This window comes from Ranitomeya variabilis, chromosome 1, assembly GCF_051348905.1.
Source record: "Ranitomeya variabilis isolate aRanVar5 chromosome 1, aRanVar5.hap1, whole genome shotgun sequence".
Classification (NCBI taxonomy): domain Eukaryota; kingdom Metazoa; phylum Chordata; class Amphibia; order Anura; family Dendrobatidae; genus Ranitomeya; species Ranitomeya variabilis.
In genome coordinates, this window is record NC_135232.1 from 832,750,467 (window position 1) to 832,769,846 (window position 19,380).

General features: G+C 47.7%; 9 non-coding genes across 9 annotated transcripts; all 9 read left to right on the top strand.

Moving 5' to 3' along the window:
- Window positions 1-3,629: 3,629 nt before the first annotated feature.
- TRNAA-CGC (transfer RNA alanine (anticodon CGC)) lies at window positions 3,630-3,701 on the top strand. Its single transcript has one exon. It is a non-coding gene; the product is annotated as a tRNA-Ala (tRNA).
- Window positions 3,702-7,872: 4,171 nt separating this feature from the next.
- On the top strand, window positions 7,873-7,944 carry TRNAA-UGC (transfer RNA alanine (anticodon UGC)). Its single transcript has one exon. It is a non-coding gene; the product is annotated as a tRNA-Ala (tRNA).
- Window positions 7,945-13,027: 5,083 nt separating this feature from the next.
- On the top strand, window positions 13,028-13,099 carry TRNAA-CGC (transfer RNA alanine (anticodon CGC)). The gene has a single exon. It is a non-coding gene; the product is annotated as a tRNA-Ala (tRNA).
- Window positions 13,100-13,818: 719 nt separating this feature from the next.
- TRNAA-CGC (transfer RNA alanine (anticodon CGC)) lies at window positions 13,819-13,890 on the top strand. Its single transcript has one exon. It is a non-coding gene; the product is annotated as a tRNA-Ala (tRNA).
- Window positions 13,891-14,410: 520 nt separating this feature from the next.
- TRNAA-UGC (transfer RNA alanine (anticodon UGC)) lies at window positions 14,411-14,482 on the top strand. The gene has a single exon. It is a non-coding gene; the product is annotated as a tRNA-Ala (tRNA).
- Window positions 14,483-15,400: 918 nt separating this feature from the next.
- Window positions 15,401-15,472, top strand: TRNAA-CGC (transfer RNA alanine (anticodon CGC)). Its single transcript has one exon. It is a non-coding gene; the product is annotated as a tRNA-Ala (tRNA).
- A 520-nt stretch (window positions 15,473-15,992) lies between these two features.
- TRNAA-UGC (transfer RNA alanine (anticodon UGC)) lies at window positions 15,993-16,064 on the top strand. The gene has a single exon. It is a non-coding gene; the product is annotated as a tRNA-Ala (tRNA).
- Window positions 16,065-18,091: 2,027 nt separating this feature from the next.
- TRNAA-UGC (transfer RNA alanine (anticodon UGC)) lies at window positions 18,092-18,163 on the top strand. Its single transcript has one exon. It is a non-coding gene; the product is annotated as a tRNA-Ala (tRNA).
- Window positions 18,164-18,683: 520 nt separating this feature from the next.
- Window positions 18,684-18,755, top strand: TRNAA-UGC (transfer RNA alanine (anticodon UGC)). Its single transcript has one exon. It is a non-coding gene; the product is annotated as a tRNA-Ala (tRNA).
- The last annotated feature ends 625 nt before the right edge of the window (window positions 18,756-19,380 follow it).

Sequence of the window (19,380 nt, forward strand, 5' to 3'; positions counted from 1 at the left end):
CCTGGCTGGAGATTCGCTGGCACAAACCACACATCGCTCTCCTGCTTGATGGCATTCCAGAGCTCCTGCGCTGTGTGGCTACGATTCCCCAAAAAAATTAATTTCAACACGGCCTGTTGACGTTTGGCCACGGCTGTGCTCATGTCGGTCGTAACAGGTACACGTTCATCACGGGTCCATGTGGAGGTGGACTGTGACAGCTCCTGCAGCGATGATTCTGAGGAACTGGTGTAAGAGGAGGAGTCAATGCGTACAGAATGGATTCCTGCAATCCTTGGAGTGGGCAGGACACATCCTGCGCCACTCGCACGGTCTGTACCTGGCTCAACGACATTAACCCAATGGGCAGTGAGGGAAAGGTATCGCCCCTGTCCATGTTGACTGGTCCACGCATCGGTGGTGAGGTGGACCTTGCTACTGACGGCGTTCAGAACCGCGTGTTTTATGTGTCCCTCCACATGCTTGTGCAGTGCAGGGACGGCTTGCCTGCTGAAGTAAAAGCGGCTGGGCACATTGTACTGTGGGACTGCCAATGACATCAAGTCACGGAAGCTGTCAGTCTCCACCAGCCTGAATGACAGCATTTCCAGTGACAGCAGTTTGGCAATGCCTGCAGTCAGAGCCTGTGCTCGTGGGTGGTTTGACGAGAAAGGCCGCCTTTTCTCCCATGCCTGTACTACCGATGGCTGTAGACTGGGCTGGGAGTGTGTGGATGACTGGGAAAGTGGTGCTGCGGGTGGAATTACAGAGGGTCTCTGGACAACAGGGCCAGAGGTTCTTCCACGGCGATCCTGGGAGGAAGCCGAACCAGCTGCGTGTGAGCTAGAGGAAGAGGCAACACGAGCTGAAGAGGTGGTAGCTGCCGCTGTTGGTTGGCCTACCTCTTCAGTGTGTTTTTCTAACTCCGCCGGGTGCCTGTTGCGCACATGTTTCCACATGTTGGAGGTATTGAGGTTGCTGACATTTCGACCTCTTTTGACTTTTTGATGACACACGTTGCATCTGACATAGCAAATGTCATCTGCAACTGTGTCAAAAAAGGACCAGGCACTGCAAGTCTTGGGAGCGCCCTTTTTGGCTTTTGGAAGAGACATGCTCCTAACGGGTGCCAAAGCGGAGGCTGCAGGATCCGCGGTCTTCCCCCTCCCTCTCCCTCTTTGGGCCGTACGGGGAATCTCTTCCTCAGAGCTGCTCCCACCACCTTCCTGTCCCTCACGCCAAGATGGGTCGAGGACCTCATCATCTACACTACCCTCTGCCCCCAACTGCTCCTCCTGGGTAGTCTCAGCAGCAGAGCACGCACCAGTAAGTGGCACCTGAGTGTCATCATCAGCTGATGCGGCCTGCGATGTGGTGACCGGAGCCACTGGCCCAACCGCCTCTTCAGAGGAAGACAGAAAAAGCTGTTGGGCATCACTGCACCCTGCCTCTTCTTCCATTTCTCCAATGCCGCTTGGCTGGCCCCCTGTTTCCAAGCCAAGAGATTCAGAGAACAGAAGTAGAGACGGCTCCTGTCCTGGGCTCTCTGTCTGCCTGGGCAATTTGGCAGGTGGTGAAGAGACAGATGGCTGCTCTCCAGTGCTCTGTGTCTGAGAGGATGTGGCACTAATGGAAGTTGATGCATTAGCTGCCATCCATCCGACAACAGCTTCAATTTGGTCTTGACGCAGCAGCGGTGTACGGCGCTCTGACACAAAGCTGCGCATGAACGACTGTTGCCTGGTGAAAGTGGGTGCTGATGAGTCACCGGTGCCCGCAGCAGGCACAGAATCCCCACGTCCCCTCCCTGCTCCGCGCCCACGCCCACGTGCCTTACTCACTGCCTTCTTCATCTTGGTTGACTGATAAAGATAAGCAGAAAAGTACTAACGGATTTGTGTGCTTATTCCTGAGCAACTCCTCCTAACAGGTATAAGAAACACTAATTTTCTAAAGTGTGGACTAGACTTTAATATGAGCTAATGTGGCCTACAGAAATGTAAAGTGGTGTAACTGGTGTGTTTGGTGAACTTTATTATTTATTTCTTTTTTGGGGGCTGAACTGACAACAGATAGAGCTGCAGTCACACAGAGACCGTGCAGACAGACGTAAACGGCGCTGCAAGGCCCAAAAACCCTCCTCTACTTTATCCTATGTAGTGTTTTTCCACAAATTAGCTGGAGACGGGTGGAAAGACACTAATAGGATTTTTTTAAATTAATTAGCAGCAGACTACACTACTTGAAAAAAAATTAAAATTGATTTGGCGGTATGACGCAGTGAACAACCCTGAGCTGGAGACAACCAGGCTACGGCTGCTCACAGACTACAGGGCGAGCTGCAGTCACACGGAGACCGTGCAGACAGCCGTAAACGGCGCTGCAAGGCCCAAAAACCCTCCTCTACTTTATCCTATGTAGTGTTTTTCCACAAATTAGCTGGAGACGGGTGGAAAGACATTAATAGGATTTTTTTAAATTAATTAGCAGCAGACTACACTACTTGAAAAAAAATTAAAATTGATTTGGCGGTATGACGCAGTGAACAACCCTGAGCTGGAGACAACCAGGCTACGGCTGCTCACAGACTACAGGGCGAGCTGCAGTCACACGGAGACCGTGCAGACAGCCGTAAACGGCGCTGCAAGGCCCAAAAACCCTCCTCTACTTTATCCTATGTAGTGTTTTTCCACAAATTAGCTGGAGACGGGTGGAAAGACACTAATAGGATTTTTTTAAATTAATTAGCAGCAGACTACACTACTTGAAAAAAAATTAAAATTGATTTGGCGGTATGACGCAGTGAACAACCCTGAGCTGGAGACAACCAGGCTACGGCTGCTCACAGACTACAGGGCGAGCTGCAGTCACACGGAGACCGTGCAGACAGCCGTAAACGGCGCTGCAAGGCCCAAAAACCCTCCTCTACTTTATCCTATGTAGTGTTTTTCCACAAATTAGCTGGAGACGGGTGGAAAGACACTAATAGGATTTTTTTGAATAAATTAGCAGCAGACTACACTACTTGAAAAAAAAAAAAAAAAAAGAACAGTATGAGGCAATGAACCACCCTCCCTGAACTGAATACAACCAGCTATGGATGGCCTATGTGGCTGCACTCAGACTAGAGAGTGGGCTGCACTCACACACACACACACACACACACAGACCTTGCAGATCGCTGTGAAAACAGCGCTACAAGGCAAAAGCAAGGTGAATAGTAGGTGAACACAGCGGTTGCTAAATTAGCCTTTGGAAAGCACAAAGAAGCAAATCGCTATCTCTAAACTGTCCCTCAGTCAGCAAACAGCGTCCTGTCACTAACTGAATTCACAGCAGAGTGATCGCAAAATGGCGCCAGCGACTTTTAAACTGCATCATGACATCATTTCAGCAGCCAATCACAGCCTTGCCAGTAGTTTCATGCCCTCCATGCTAAACAGGATGTGCCCACACTTGGAATCATTCTCATTGGCTGAATTTCGGAATTTTGAATCTGGGAACTTCCGATTCCGGTATCCGATACGCGGCAAGTATCGGAATCCCGGTATCGGAATTCCGATACCGCAAGTATCGGCCGATACCCGATACTTGCGGTATCGGAATGCTCAACACTACTTGTCAGTGCTCCATGCCACTAGGAGACTTTTGGGGATGTAGCTCAGTGGTAGAGCACATGCTTCGCATGTATGAGGTCCTGGGTTCAACCCCCAGCATCTCCAAACTTTTCCTAATATGGCTAGAAAGCTTTAGCAAACACACTCACGCTTAGTAGTGTCGTCAAGACTCGCAAGGAATCTTTGACGCTTAAACTGGCTTCTTTGCCAGGTCACATAGCAGGACAAAAGTACCGCACACTCGAAGTTGATATGATGCAAAAAGGTATAAGCCAAATTTGTTAACACAAACAGGATATCAACAGTTGCCACTGTGTTAGTTCGTAGAGCGAAAACCCGACGTTTCGACCCTCCCGGGTCTTATTCATGGGGTTACTAGGAAGCAAATAGACGGTATAAGCAGCTGTTTGTGATATGATATAAAACGAAAAACAACAAACGAAAAAAGACAAAGATAAAATACCAAAGCATAACAAAAACATATTATGTACAATATATACAGAGCAACCAGAGATAATGATAAGGGTACTCTGAGGAGCAGCGAAAAATCGGTCTATGGTACAAAGACAGTATCTGCAATAACCTGCTTACGGGAAGGATAGTAACGTTTACCTGCACTCTTTTGTTACATATATATAGGGGTGGCAGTGTTGGCAGCCAAGACACAGGTCCTCTAAGGTATAGCCTGTCATTATAACAAAGAATAAACATTTATGCAGTGCATGGGCAATAAGACAGCATAGTTCCAATGTGAAAAGAGGAAGGAGGGGTTTATGTATATAGGACACGTTTGGTCATGAAGATTAGGAGTCAGTCCCAATGAATTATAGTAGGGTACCTGAGGGGCAGTATATGTGGGAACTAATAAGAAGAGATGTTATGGATACCTTGTGTTTGTGCTTTGCAAAATGATCAGGAAGGGGTAGCCAGGTTTTATTGCAGCGGATGGTGGATTTGTGGCTCGCAATTCGGTCTTTTATGTGTTGTGTAGTTTCGCCTACATATAGCAGGCCACAAGGGCACTTGATGACGTAGATGACAAAATTGGAATTGCATGTGTAGAAGCCACGGATGGGATATGATTTACCTGTTCTGGGGTGTGTCACGTTGTCAGATTTAATGATATTGGAACAAGAGGCGCAACTGAGACAAGGAAATGTTCCGTGGCGCTGTGGGGCCAGTGTGGTCTGATCAGTGATGGGGCGTAGGCTACCGATGTCAGCCTGGACAAGTCTATCCCTGAGATTGGGAGCCCTCCTGTTGCACATAAGGGGTGGCGTAGAAAAGCTAGCTATATTGGGGTAGGCTCTAGCCAAAAGGGACCAATGTTTTTTGATAACCATCTCCACTTTGGGCATAAAGGGGTGGAAGGTATGTACAAACGGGACCCGATTCACATTGGTTTGTCCCTGACGTGGAGAGACTGGCTGGAGAGCACGTTCCCTCTCCTGGTTGAGTAGGCGTTGAGGGTAATGCCTATCACTGAATTTGCTAGACATTCCATCTAGGCGCGTATGGAGTAGGTCAGGGTCCGATACGATCCTTGCTACCCTTGTGAATTGGGATCGGGGGAGGCTGTTACGTGTGGTCCTTGGGTGGCAACTGGAATAGTGGAGAAGACTATTGCAGTCAGTTGGTTTGGAGTAAAGGTCTGTTGAAAGCCGACCCTGTGCGTCTTTGTGTATAAGGGTGTCTAGAAAGGGAATCTGGTTGGGATCATACTGAATGGTAAATTGCAATTCCGGATAGATGGAATTCAAGGTTTGGTGAAATGCCTGAAGTATGTCAGGTGGTCCAGTCCAGATAAGGAAAATGTTGTCTATGTAACGAAGATAACAGCCTACATATTGGTTGTATCGGTCATCTGTATATACAAAATCCTCCTCAAAGGCATTCATATAAGCATTGGCGTAAGCCGGCGCCATGTTAGAGCCCATTGCAGTGCCACGGCACTGTACATAGTAAGTGTCTTCATACAAAAAGTAATTTTCATATAGGACCAGTCTCAACAAGTCTAGGCAGAGGTGTACAAAGGCAGGGGATTTACCCGAGCCCTCTAGTAGTCGTTTGGTCGCTGTAATGCCTTTTACATGAGTAATGGATGTATACAGACTATTGACGTCCATGGTGACTAAGAGGCTGTCTGGAGGAACATCCACCTGTCGTCGTATTACGTTTAGAAAGTGTCCCGTATCTAGTATAAAGGATTTGGTAGTTCTGATTAGTGGCGTCAGAATTTTTTCTAGGTAAATAGATAAGGGTGAAAGAATAGACTCGGTGGATGCCACTATGGGGCGACCGGGGGGATTGTTCAGTGATTTGTGAATTTTTGGAAGGATATAGAAGACTGGAGTGATGGGGTGTGAATTAGTAAGGAATTTAGCTGTCTGTTGATCAATTGTGCCCTTGTTAGTGTGGATATTAATGGTGGACTGGATTTTTTTGCGGATCTCAAAAATGGGGTCTCTAGGAATAATACTATATGTACTAGTGTCTGACAGTTGACGTAGTATTTCAGAAGAATATAATGAGCGATCCATTATAACTAAAGCCCCACCCTTATCCGCTGGTTTAACAACAATGGTCTTGTTGTCTTGTAATGACAAAAGTGCCTGTCTCTCTGAAGGTGTCAAATTGGAGCGTGTGGGGAAGAGACCTAGACGGTGTTGGTGGGATAGATCTCTTACATCCTTATCCACAAAAGAAATAAACGTTTCTACAGGATGGAACGTCTGGGGTGGGTTAAAAGAACTAGGGTTCCTTAGTCCCAATGTTGAAAGGGGGATCTCCGCAACAGAGACGTCCCCGTTAGGAGACACTCTGTTCTCGGAGCCTCCCGCCAGAGTCCCAATACCTTCCTTTAGCATTGGTTGGCCTAATCCACCATACCTTGTTCATAGGACAATCCTTGAAACTGCCGGACACCCTATACAGGACCTCTCTATACTTGCCAGAGCTGCTAGTGGACCCTCACTAAGGTACCCTCAATACATGCACCTGAACGTCCAGCCTCCATAGGGCATATTTTATCTAATTCATATTTCCTGCAGGACTCCTGACTTGGCTGCAGTTCACCCAAAACAGGACCCCCTAACCAAATCTATTGAATCTACAAGGTATCCATAACATCTCTTCTTATTAGTTCCCACATATACTGCCCCTCAGGTACCCTACTATAATTCATTGGGACTGACTCCTAATCTTCATGACCAAACGTGTCCTATATACATAAACCCCTCCTTCCTCTTTTCACATTGGAACTATGCTGTCTTATTGCCCATGCACTGCATAAATGTTTATTCTTTGTTATAATGACAGGCTATACCTTAGAGGACCTGTGTCTTGGCTGCCAACACTGCCACCCCTATATATGTGTAACAAAAGAGTGCAGGTAAACGTTACTATCCTTCCCGTAAGCAGGTTATTGCAGATACTGTCTTTGTACCATAGACCGATTTTTCGCTGCTCCTCAGAGTACCCTTATCATTATCTCTGGTTGCTCTGTATATATTGTACATAATATGTTTTTGTTATGCTTTGGTATTTTATCTTTGTCTTTTTTCGTTTGTTGTTTTTCGTTTTATATCATATCACAAACAGCTGCTTATACCGTCTATTTGCTTCCTAGTAACCCCATGAATAAGACCCGGGAGGGTCGAAACGTCGGGTTTTCGCTCTACGAACTAACACAGTGGCAACTGTTGATATCCTGTTTGTGTTAATAAATTTGGCTTATACCTTTTTGCATCATATCAACTTCGAGTGTGCGGTACTTTTTTCCTCTACTATTGACTTGACCACACGGTCTGATTTACCAGCACCTCCACATCCTTTTGACCAGAGTGCACACCATTACCCCTTTTTTACATAGCAGGACAAGGCTTTTTGCCGTGGCAGATTCTAAAGACTGCATGCAACCTATGGCAAGGGCAACACTTTACCACTCAGTAAAATGTTTTCAATGAGAACTGGACTTTCAACAAACTTTGCACAAATCAATAGCACAGGCAAATATAGGAAACTTTCTCTAGCCTGATTAAAGTGGGAAATGTGCAAAAGCTTTGCATTAAGGACAAGCTTAAGAGTCTCTACTTGGTATCATCAGAAAACCGAGTTGGAGTGTCGTGCCGGAAGCTTGAATAGGTCAGCTGATGTATCTCTAAGAATTCACAGAGTTTGTTTCTCAAGGTGGTTCAGCGATTTGAATAAATGCCAACCCTTGTCTGCAAAAATCTTGACCCGTTTCCTGCAAGTTTCTGAAAGTAGTAGAAATAACGGGGATGTAGCTCAGTGGTAGAGCGCACGCTTTGCATGTGTGAGGCCCCGGGCTCAATCCCCGGCATCTCCATGGCCTGGGTTTGCGGAGCGCCCCCACACCGCCGCAGGGCCGAGGGGTACCCGGAGCCGGGCCTCTGGGTCTCAGTCCTGGGGTTGTCACGGTGGCTAGACCCGGTCCGTGGCCCTGTCTGTCAGTGGGGGACGTCCGGTGCAATAAGTGGTGTTGTAACGGTGCAGTTGTGGGGTGCAGGTCGCGGTAAATAACGAGGACACCAGGTTGCAGTCTCTTTACCTCTTTACTGGAGATCTCTGGGTCCTCAGTCCGGAATACGGTTCACCAGGCTGCGCAAGTCCGGCCGGTCCAATGACACCTCCAGAGTTCACTTCACAGGTGGAAATCGGTGCCTTCCTTCTTAGCGCTATGTGTTGTAGTCCTCCCCTGCTGTGCTTACGGAAAGTACCCCACAACTGTTGTGTCTGTTTCTTAAGTTCCCTCACAACTCGATTAAATTATGTTCTTCTAATCGTCCGTCCCTCCCTGATGTTACGGTTAGAACGGCACACGTTTGTCGGGTAGGCCTGGAGTTCTTCCGGGACCCTAGAGACGCCCCTCTCCCGCAATTGCCTCCCAAGACTTCATAGGTGATATGTGTTAGACAGCCCGCCTTAAACTGACTGTCCTGCCGCTGTTTAGAGTATTGCTTGAAGCTGAATGTTATAATACTCCCTCGGCGTTCCGGCCACCGGTAGTGCGCCTCAGTAGGGTGTTGCTTCGGTCTTACAGCACGACCCCTACTGGAATTCTCCTATTGCTTGATCTCGTTTCTCACTCAGCACAATCTATCTCGCTTCTAGTCCTTTCTTGAATCCCGCCGCTTCCCGGAGCTGGCGCGGACCCGTTACGTTCTTTCCAATGCCAAGCCTCTGCCAGGATCCCACCCCTGGCAGAGACCCTACTGTCTCTTCCTCCACAACACCCTCTGCCACAAGGTGTTGCTTCGTTCAATCCAGTCAGCTTTCTCCTCTAACTTCCTGCCTGACCCCCAGTTTACCCACTATGGTGGGGAGTGGCCTAATGAATAGAACCCTTAGCTCCCCCCGGAGGCCCGGCTGTGAAATGTATTGGTGTCTGTGATACCTGATCAGATGAACTCCTTCAGTGCCATCGGACGCACCATGGCTCCCCATAGTGGCGGAGCCACAGTACTGCAACGACCAGGACTCTGGGGCGCTGCACTCCCCCCTGGTTAAACACAGTACTCCGGGACTGGGAAGAAAACAACAATACAAGTTAGCAAAAAGACATACAATTTTGTTGAGTGCAAAACAATAAGTATACTTGAACAGGCTTCCCTTTATGGGAGGTGAGGACACTTTAACGTTACAAACATAATTAAATATCATAGCAACATGCTATAATTAACTTTTCTTACCCAACCGGGTATTCTACTAAGTGCAAACATTATTGACCAATAATTTAACTTTGCCTTTAAGGATATACACTCTTAATCCGCTAAAGACCTTCCTATAATCACATTATAAGGTATTTTAACTTTTCACTCTCCTACTTCGAACCTGCAGGACCGCCTGTCCCTATGGCACCAGACCTACTGCCTCTCCTTTCTTTTACAGGACCGCCCCGTTCAGCCAGGGCCTACTGCCTTTCTCTACTATACATGGTATAGACATAACATTCCTTTCAATTAGAGAACATGGAGCCGGCTCTACTTGGCTCCTATTAGGACTCACTCACTAACCCCTACGGGTCCACTTTCTGTCCTTAGTAACACATTTCTAACTTTCTATGGGGACTCAGGGTTTACCTTCTATCCTCACCTTCATTATTACTTTCTTACTTTCACTTAAGCAGAACTCTAAATCTACCCCTACCGGCTTTCTGCATCTTTCCTTTTAAAGAACATTATCTAGGTTTCACATCTTAAACAAGTTGAACGCACATCACTTTCCTATATGCAAAACAGTTACATTTCTTCCAGAGCATCATCATCAGTATTTCTTCACATTTAACCAGTAAAACACATTTAACTTTTCTCATTCCAACATTACCATGGCATTACTGTTCTAAAACAGTATCTCTCGTAAGTACGCTGTAGGACATCCCCTTTAAAAGAGGATCAAGTCTTTCTGAGGTAGCTCGTCTTCTCAGCCTACCAGTCTTTGTTCAGCAAAGGTTCCAGAACGGTATCTTCGCAAAGAGTCTTTAAATAAAACCAGTAGGAAGCGCCTTTAATAAGGTGCAAACTATTTACAAGAAAGTTTGGATCATGCACTGTTCATGATTTCTCAGTTTGTAAAACTTGTGCAAACTTGTGGAAAAACAAACAATAAGGATCCCGGGTCAACTAAGGGATCCATAAAGAGTTAACCCTGGACGGGTTTAGCAACAACAATCAGGAACAGTAACTATTTACATTTTCATTTTTCCGAGGTTTATTCTTATTCAGGTGGCCTTTGCTCCTGGGCCCCGTCCACGGTGCCACGGATTCCAGCGGCAAGCCCCGCAGGGGCCACCAGGTCACTCGGTGTCTGGATTTGAAGATTAACCCGGCGGGCAAGCTCGGGAGCTACCACAAAGCGCACAGTGGAGACAGTAACAAGATCCGGCAACTCTGGACCAACCGTAGTTGGGGCCACAGGTGAGACTCTCTCAGACTCACATCGCTGTACCTTCCGGGCACGCCATCCTTGCGCATTCTGGTGACGGGTGTACGTCACCTGATCTCCCCTCTGTAACGGATCACCATTTCGGCTGCAGCAGGGGGTCTTCACGTTATAGCTAGTAACAAAAACATCAGTTGGTAGCCCCGGTTCTTGTATGGAACCCCATCCCCTCTTCGGGTGGTAGGCCAGCACGGTTCCCCGCTTTACCACGTCTTTCCTACCGGGACCAGACTTCTTACGTTGTGTGTCAGGCGATTCGGTCTCGTCTCGATCTTTCCAGTGTTGAATCAAACATTGCTTATACTGTTCCCAGGTAAGTACCGCAAGGGTGAGACCGTCCACTGGAACCCCATCCTGCTCGACCCAGGGGGTATCCCACCGAAACATCACTCCACTTGGGTCCATTTCTATGGGCTCTCCCCACTTAGTTGGTAATGGCGGTAACAACTACCCCATCGCGCTGGGGGTGAGGACCACCCGCTCAATTGTGAACGAGGAGTTACTGTTGCGGGGGGGGTCGGTCACGGGAGCGGGATCGGGCATGGAGGCAGGGGTGTCTTTCATACCTGCGCCCGATGTGGTTTCACCGATGTCGATCCGTTCCGCTGACAAGGACACTGGAGGCGGCTGCAGCCCGGACCACGGTTCCTCCTCGGCAGCCTCCGGATGCGGCTTCGCTCTCCATGGCTCCTCCTCCGCTGGTTCCGAGGTCGGGTTTGGTAGGTTCAGCTCCTTCACCGGCGGTGGACGCGAGTCCGCCTCTGATGGGTAAGGGCAGGCCGGGATCACCTCGCTGTTGCTCGGGCACTTGCTGCTCATCGTCGCTATCGGGCATTCGGCGGCAACGCATGCAACTGGCTCCGCCATTTCTCCGAAGTCGGGCTCCTTCTTCACCTCGTTCCCGCCGTCGCAAGTCAGGGGGCGGTTCTCTGCTTTGGGGCAGGTCATCTCTTTGCAGCCAGAAGCGCAGGGGGCGGTATCCATTTCTCGCGCCATTCTGGTAGTCTCCTCCCATAGCACGCCCTCCTTCTTCTCCGAAGTAGCAATGGCGGCGGCTTTTGGCGGGAACTTCTCTTGGTCAATGGTAGCACACAGTCTTTGCAATAAAGTACAGTTCAAGCACAACAAATCACAGTTCTAAGGCACACATGACCTGATTCTTCAGGCTTAAGTAGATCCTGTTCGTGACGCCAAGTTGCGGAGCGCCCCCACACCGCCGCAGGGCTGAGGGGTACCCGGAGCCGGGCCTCTGGGTCTCAGTCCTGGGGTTGTCATGGTGGCTAGACCCGGTCCGTGGCCCTGTCTGTCAGTGGGGGACGTCCGGTGCAATAAGTGGTGTTGTAACGGTGCAGTTGTGGGGTGCAGGTCGCGGTAAATAACGAGGACACCAGGTTGCAGTCTCTTTACCTCTTTACTGGAGATCTCTGGGTCCTCAGTCCGGAATACGGTTCACCAGGCTGCGCAAGTCCGGCCGGTCCAATGACACCTCCAGAGTTCACTTCACAGGTGGAAATCGGTGCCTTCCTTCTTAGCGCTATGTGTTGTAGTCCTCCCCTGCTGTGCTTACGGAAAGTACCCCACAACTGTTGTGTCTGTTTCTTAAGTTCCCTCACAACTCGATTAAATGATGTTCTTCTAATCGTCCGTCCCTCCCTGATGTTACGGTTAGAACGGCACCCGTTTGTCGGGTAGGCCTGGAGTTCTTCTGGGACCCTAGAGACGCCCCTCTCCCGCAATTGCCTCCCAAGACTTCATAGGTGATATGTGTTAGACAGCCCGCCTTAAACTGACTGTCCTGCCGCTGTTTAGAGTATTGCTTGAAGCTGAATGTTATAATACTCCCTCGGCGTTCCGGCCACCGGTAGTGCGCCTCAGTAGGGTGTTGCTTCGGTCTTACAGCACGACCCCTACTGGAATTCTCCTATTGCTTGATCTCGTTTCTCACTCAGCACAATCTATCTCGCTTCTAGTCCTTTCTTGAATCCCGCCGCTTCCCGGAGCTGGCGCGGACCCGTTACGTTCTTTCCAATGCCAAGCCTCTGCCAGGATCCCACCCCTGGCAGAGACCCTACTGTCTCTTCCTCCACAACACCCTCTGCCACAAGGTGTTGCTTCGTTCAATCCAGTCAGCTTTCTCCTCTAACTTCCTGCCTGACCCCCAGTTTACCCACTATGGTGGGGAGTGGCCTAATGAATAGAACCCTTAGCTCCCCCCGGAGGCCCGGCTGTGAAATGTATTGGTGTCTGTGATACCTGATCAGATGAACTCCTTCAGTGCCATCGGACGCACCATGGCTCCCCATAGTGGCGGAGCCACAGTACTGCAAAGACCAGGACTCTGGGGCGCTGCAGGTTTACGTGCAAAGGACGCACTTCCTACAGGTGACTACTTTTCCTTCTCCTTATGTGGTTCCTGCAGTCACTCGGTGAAAGAATTACTTGTCAGTGCTCCATGCCAATAGGAGACTTTTGGGGATGTAGCTCAGTGGTAGAGCGCATGCTTCGCATGTATGAGGTCCTGGGTTCAACCCCCAGCATCTCCAAACTTTTCCTAATATGGCTAGAAAGCTTTAGCAAACACACTCACGCTTAGTAGTGTCATCAAGACTCGCAAGGAATCTTTGACGCTTAAACTGGCTTCTTTGCCAGGTCACATAGCAGGACGAGGCTTTTTGCCGTGGCAGATTCTAAAGACTGCATGCAACCTAAGGCAAGGGCAACACTTTACCACTCAGTAAAATGTTTTCAATGAGAACTGGACTTTCAACAAACTTTGCACAAATCAATAGCACAGGCAAATATAGGAAACTTTCTCTAGCCTGATTAAAGTGGGAAATGTGCAAAAGCTTTGCATTAAGGACAAGCTTAAGAGTCTCTACTTGGTATCATCAGAAAACCGAGTTGGAGTGTCGTGCCGGAAGCTTGAATAGGTCAGCTGATGTATCTCTAAGAATTCACAGAGTTTGTTTCTCAAGGTGGTTCAGCGATTTGAATAAATGCCAACCCTTGTCTGAAAAAATCTTGACCCGTTTCCTGCAAGTTTCTGAAAGTAGTGGAAATAACGGGGATGTAGCTCAGTGGTAGAGTGCACGCTTTGCATGTGTGAGGCCCCGGGCTCAATCCCCGGCATCTCCATGGCCTGGGTTTACGTGCAAAGGACGCACTTCCTGCAGGTGACTACTTTTCCTTCTCCTTATGTGGTTCCTGCAGTCACTCGGTGAAAGAATTACTTGTCAGTGCTCCATTCCGCTAGGAGACTTTTGGGGATGTAGCTCAGTGGTAGAGCGCATGCTTCGCATGTATGAGGTCCTGGGTTCAACCCCCAGCATCTCCAAACTTTTCCAAATATGGCTAGAAAGCTTTAGCGAACACACTCACGCTTAGTAGTGTCGTCAAGACTCACAAGGAATCTTTGACGCTTAAACTGGCTTCTTTGCCAGGTCACATAGCAGGACGAGGCTTTTTGCCGCGGCAGATTCTAAAGACTGCATGCAACCTAAGGCAAGGGCAACACTTTACCACTCAGTAAATTGTTTTCAATGAGAACTGGACTTTCAACAAACTTTGCACAAATCAATAGCACAGGCAAATATAGGAAACTTTCTCTAGCCTGATTAAAGTGGGAAATGTGCAATAGCTTTGCATTAAGGACAAGCTTCAGAGTCTCTACTTGGTATCATCAGAAAACCGAGTTGGAGTGTCGTGCCGGAAGCTTGAATAGGTCAGCTGATGTATCTCTAAGAATTCACAGAGTTTTTTTCTCAAGGTGGTTCAGCGATTTGAATAAATGCCAACCCTTGTCTGCAAAAATCTTGACCCGTTTCCTGCAAGTTTCTGAAAGTGGTGCGAATAACGGGGATGTAGCTCAGTGGTAGAGTGCACGCTTTGCATGTGTGAGGCCCCGGGTTCAATTCCCGGCATCTCCATGGCCTGGGTTTATGTGCAAAGGACGCACTTTCTACAGGTGACTACTTTTCCTTCTCCTTATGTGGTTCCTGCAATCACTCGATGAAAGAATTACTTGTCAGTGCTCCATCCCACTAGAAGACTTTTGGGGATGTATCTCAGTGGTAGAGCGCATGCTTCGCGTGTATGAAGTCCTTGGTTCAAACTCCAGCATCTCCAAACTTTTCCAAATATGGCTAGAAAGCTTTAGCGAGCACACTGACGCTTAGTAGTGTCATCAAGACTCGCAAGGAATCTTTGACGCTTAAACTGGCTTCTTTGCCAGGTCACATAGCAGGACGAGGCTTTTTGCCGTGGCAGATTCTAAAGACTGCATGCAACCTAAGGCAAGGGCAACACTTTACCACTCAGTAAAATGTTTTCAATGAGAACTGGACTTTCAACAAACTTTGCACAAATCAATAGCACAGGCAAATATAGGAAACTTTCTCTAGCCTGATTAAAGTGGGAAATGTGCAAAAGCTTTGCATTAAGGACAAGCTTAAGAGTCTCTACTTGGTATCATCAGAAAACCGAGTTGGAGTGTCGTGCCGGAAGCTTGAATAGGTCAGCTGATGTATCTCTAAGAATTCACAGAGTTTGTTTCTCAAGGTGGTTCAGCGATTTGAATAAATGCCAACCCTTGTCTGAAAAAATCTTGACCCGTTTCCTGCAAGTTTCTGAAAGTAGTGGAAATAACGGGGATGTAGCTCAGTGGTAGAGTGCACGCTTTGCATGTGTGAGGCCCCGGGCTCAATCCCCGGCATCTCCATGGCCTGGGTTTACGTGCAAAGGACGCACTTCCTGCAGGTGACTACTTTTCCTTCTCCTTATGTGGTTCCTGCAGTCACTCGGTGAAAGAATTACTTGTCAGTGCTCCATTCCGCTAGGAGACTTTTGGGGATGTAGCTCAGTGGTAGAGCGCATGCTTCGCATGTATGAGGTCCTGGGTTCAACCCCCAGCATCTCCAAACTTTTCCAAATATGGCTAGAAAGCTTTAGCGAACACACTCACGCTTAGTAGTGTCGTCAAGACTCACAAGGAATCTTTGACGCTTAAACTGGCTTCTTTGCCAGGTCACATAGCAGGACGAGGCTTTTTGCCGCGGCAGATTCTAAAGACTGCATGCAACCTAAGGCAAGGGCAACACTTTACCACTCAGTAAAATGTTTTCAATGAGAACTGGACTTTCAACAAACTTTGCACAAATCAATAGCACAGGCAAATATAGGAAACTTTCTCTAGCCTGATTAAAGTGGGAAATGTGCAATAGCTTTGCATTAAGGACAAGCTTCAGAGTCTCTACTTGGTATCATCAGAAAACCGAGTTGGAGTGTCGTGCCGGAAGCTTGAATAGGTCAGCTGATGTATCTCTAAGAATTCACAGAGTTTTTTTCTCAAGGTGGTTCAGCGATTTGAATAAATGCCAACCCTTGTCTGCAAAAATCTTGACCCGTTTCCTGCAAGTTTCTGAAAGTGGTGCGAATAACGGGGATGTAGCTCAGTGGTAGAGTGCACGCTTTGCATGTGTGAGGCCCCGGGTTCAATTCCCGGCATCTCCATGGCCTGGGTTTATGTGCAAAGGACGCACTTTCTACAGGTGACTACTTTTCCTTCTCCTTATGTGGTTCCTGCAATCACTCGATGAAAGAATTACTTGTCAGTGCTCCATCCCACTAGAAGACTTTTGGGGATGTATCTCAGTGGTAGAGCGCATGCTTCGCGTGTATGAGGTCCTTGGTTCAAACTCCAGCATCTCCAAACTTTTCCAAATATGGCTAGAAAGCTTTAGCGAGCACACTCACGCTTAGTAGTGTCGTCAAGACTCGCAAGGAATCTTTGACGCTTAAACTGGCTTCTCTGCCAGGTCACATAGCAGGACGAGGCTTTTTGCCGTGGCAGATTCTAAAGACTGCATGCAACCTAAGGCAAGGGCAACACTTTACCACTCAGTAAAATGTTTTCAATGGGAACTGGACTTTCAACAAGCTTTGCTCAAATCAATAGCACAGGCAAATATAGGAAACTTTCTCTAGCCTGATTAAATTGGGAAATGTGGAATAGCTTTGCATTAAGGACAAGCTTCAGAGTCTCTACTTGGTATCATCAGAAAACCGAGTTGGAGTGTCGTGCCGGAAATATGAATAGGTCAGCTGATGTATCTCTAAGAATTCACAGAGTTTTTTTCTCAAGGTGGTTCAGCGATTTGAATAAATGCCAACCCTTGTCTGCAAAAGTCTTGACCCGTTTCCTGCAAGTTTCTGAAAGTGGTGCAATTAACGGGGATGTAGCTCAGTGGTAGAGCGCACGCTTTGCATGTGTGAGGCCCTGGGTTCAATTCCTGGCATCTCCATGGCCTGGGTTTACATGCAAAGGATGCACTTGCTACAGGTAACAACTTTTCCTTCTCCTTATGTGGTTCCTGCAATCACTCGGTGAAAGAATTACTTGTCAGTGCTCCATCCCACTAGGAGACTTTTGGGGATGTAGCTCAGTGGTAGAGTGCATGTTTTGCATGTATGAGGTCCTGGGTTCAACCCCCAGCATCTCCAAACTTTTCCAAATATGGCTAGAAAGCTTTAGCGAACACACTCACACTTAGTAGTGTCGTCAAGACTCGCAAGGAATCTTTGACGCTTAAACTGGCTTCTTTGCCAGGTCACATAGCAGGACGAAGCTTTTTGCCACGGCAGATTCTAAAGACTGCATGCAACCTAAGGCAAGGGCAACACTTTACCACTCAGTAAAATGTTTTCAATGGGAACTGGACTTTCAACAAACTTTGCACAAATCAATAGCACAGGCAAATATAGGAAACTTTCTCTAGCCTGATTAAAGTGGGAAATGTGCAATAGCTTTGCATTAAGGACAAGCTTCAGAGTCTCTACTTGGTATCATCAGAAAACCGAGTTGGAGTGTCGTGCCGGAAGCTTGAATAGGTCAGCTGATGTATCTCTAAGGGTATGTTTCCACGTTCAGGAAACGCTGCGTTTTTCCGCAGCGTCAAAAACGCAGCATCCAGATGTTACAGCATAGTGGATGGGATTTCATGAAATCCAGACTCCACTATGCGTTAAAAAACGCATGCGTTTTTGCCGCGAAAACGCATGCATGGTGCGTTTTTTCTAAACGCAGCATGTTGCTACTATGAGCAAAACACGCAGGTACACCGCAGGTGACCTGCCAGTGACCTCAGGTGCAGTTTTGGTCAGGATTTTACCTGCATAAAATCCTGACCAAAGCCTGAAGCAAAACTGAACGTGGAAACATACCCTAAGAATTCACAGAGTTTTTTTCTCAAGGTGGTTCAGTGATTTGAATAAATGCCAACCCTTGTCTGCAAATATCTTGACCCGTTTCCTGCAAGTTTCTGAAAGTGGTGCAAATAACGGGGATGTAGCTCAGTGGTAGAGCGCACGCTTTGCATGTGTGAGGCCCAGTGTTCAATTCCCGGCATCTCCATGTCCTGGGTTTACATGCAAAGGACGCACTTCCTCCAGGTGACTACTTTTCCTTCTCCTTATGTGGTTCCTGCAGTCAATCGGTGAAAGAATTACTTGTCAGTGCTCCATCCCGCTAGGAGACTTTTGGGGATGTAGCTCAGTGGTAGAGCGCATGCTTTGCATGTATGAGATCCTGGGTTCAACCCCCAGCATCTCCAAACTTTTCCAAATATGGCTAGAAACCTTTAGCGAACACACTCACGCTTAGTAGTGTCGTCAAGAATCGCAAGGAATCTTTGACGCTTAAACTGGCTTCTTTGCCAGGTCACATAGCAGGATGAGGCTTTTTGCCGCGGCAGATTCTAAAGACTGCATGCAACCTAAGGCAAGGGCAACACTTTACCAATCAGTAAAATGTTTTCAATGGGAACTGGATTTTCAACAAACTTTGCACAAATCAATAGCACAGGCAAATATAGGAAACTTTCTCTAGCCTGATTAAAGTGGGAAATGTGCAATAGCTTTGCATTACGGACAAGCTTCAGAGTCTCTACTTGGTATCATCAGAAAACCGAGTTGGAGTGTCGTGCCGGAAGCTTGAATAGGTCAGCTGATGTATCTCTAAGAATTCACAGAGTTTTTTTCTCAAGGGGGTTCAGCGATTTGAATAAATGCCAACCCTTGTCTGCAAATATCTTGACCTGTTTCCTGCAAGTTTCTGAAAGTGGTGCAAATAATGGGGATGTAGCTCAGTGGTAGAGTGCACGCTTTGCATGTGCGAGGCCCCGGGTTCAATTCCCGGCATCTCCATGGCCTGGGTTTACGTGCAAAGGACGCACTTCCAACAGGTGACTCCTTTTCCTTCTCCTTATGTGGTTCCTGCAGTCACTCGGTGAAAGAATTACTTGTCAGTGCTCCATGCAGCTAGGAGACTTTTGGGGATGTAGCTCAGTGGTAAAGCGCATGTTTTGCATGTATGAGTTCCTGGGTTCAACCCCCAGCATCTCCAAACTTTTCCAAATATGGCTAGAAACCTTTAGCGAACACACTCACGCTTAGTAGTGTCGTCAAGACTCGCAAGGAATCTTTGACGCTTAAACTGGCTTCTTTGCCAGGTCACATAGCAGGACGAGGCTTTTTGCCGCGGCAGATTCTAAAGACTGCATGCAACCTAAGGCAAGGGCAACACTTTACCACTCAGTAAAATGTTTTCAATGGGAACTGGACTTTCAACAAACTTTGCACAAATCAATAGCACAGGCAAATATAGGAAACTTTCTCTAGCCTGATTAAAGTGGGAAATGTGCAATAGCTTTCCATTAAGGACAAGCTTCAGAGTCTCCACTTGGTATCATCAGAAAACCGAGTTGGAGTGTCGTGCCGGAAGCTTGAATAGGTCAGCTGATGTATCTCTAAGGGTATGTTTCCACGTTCA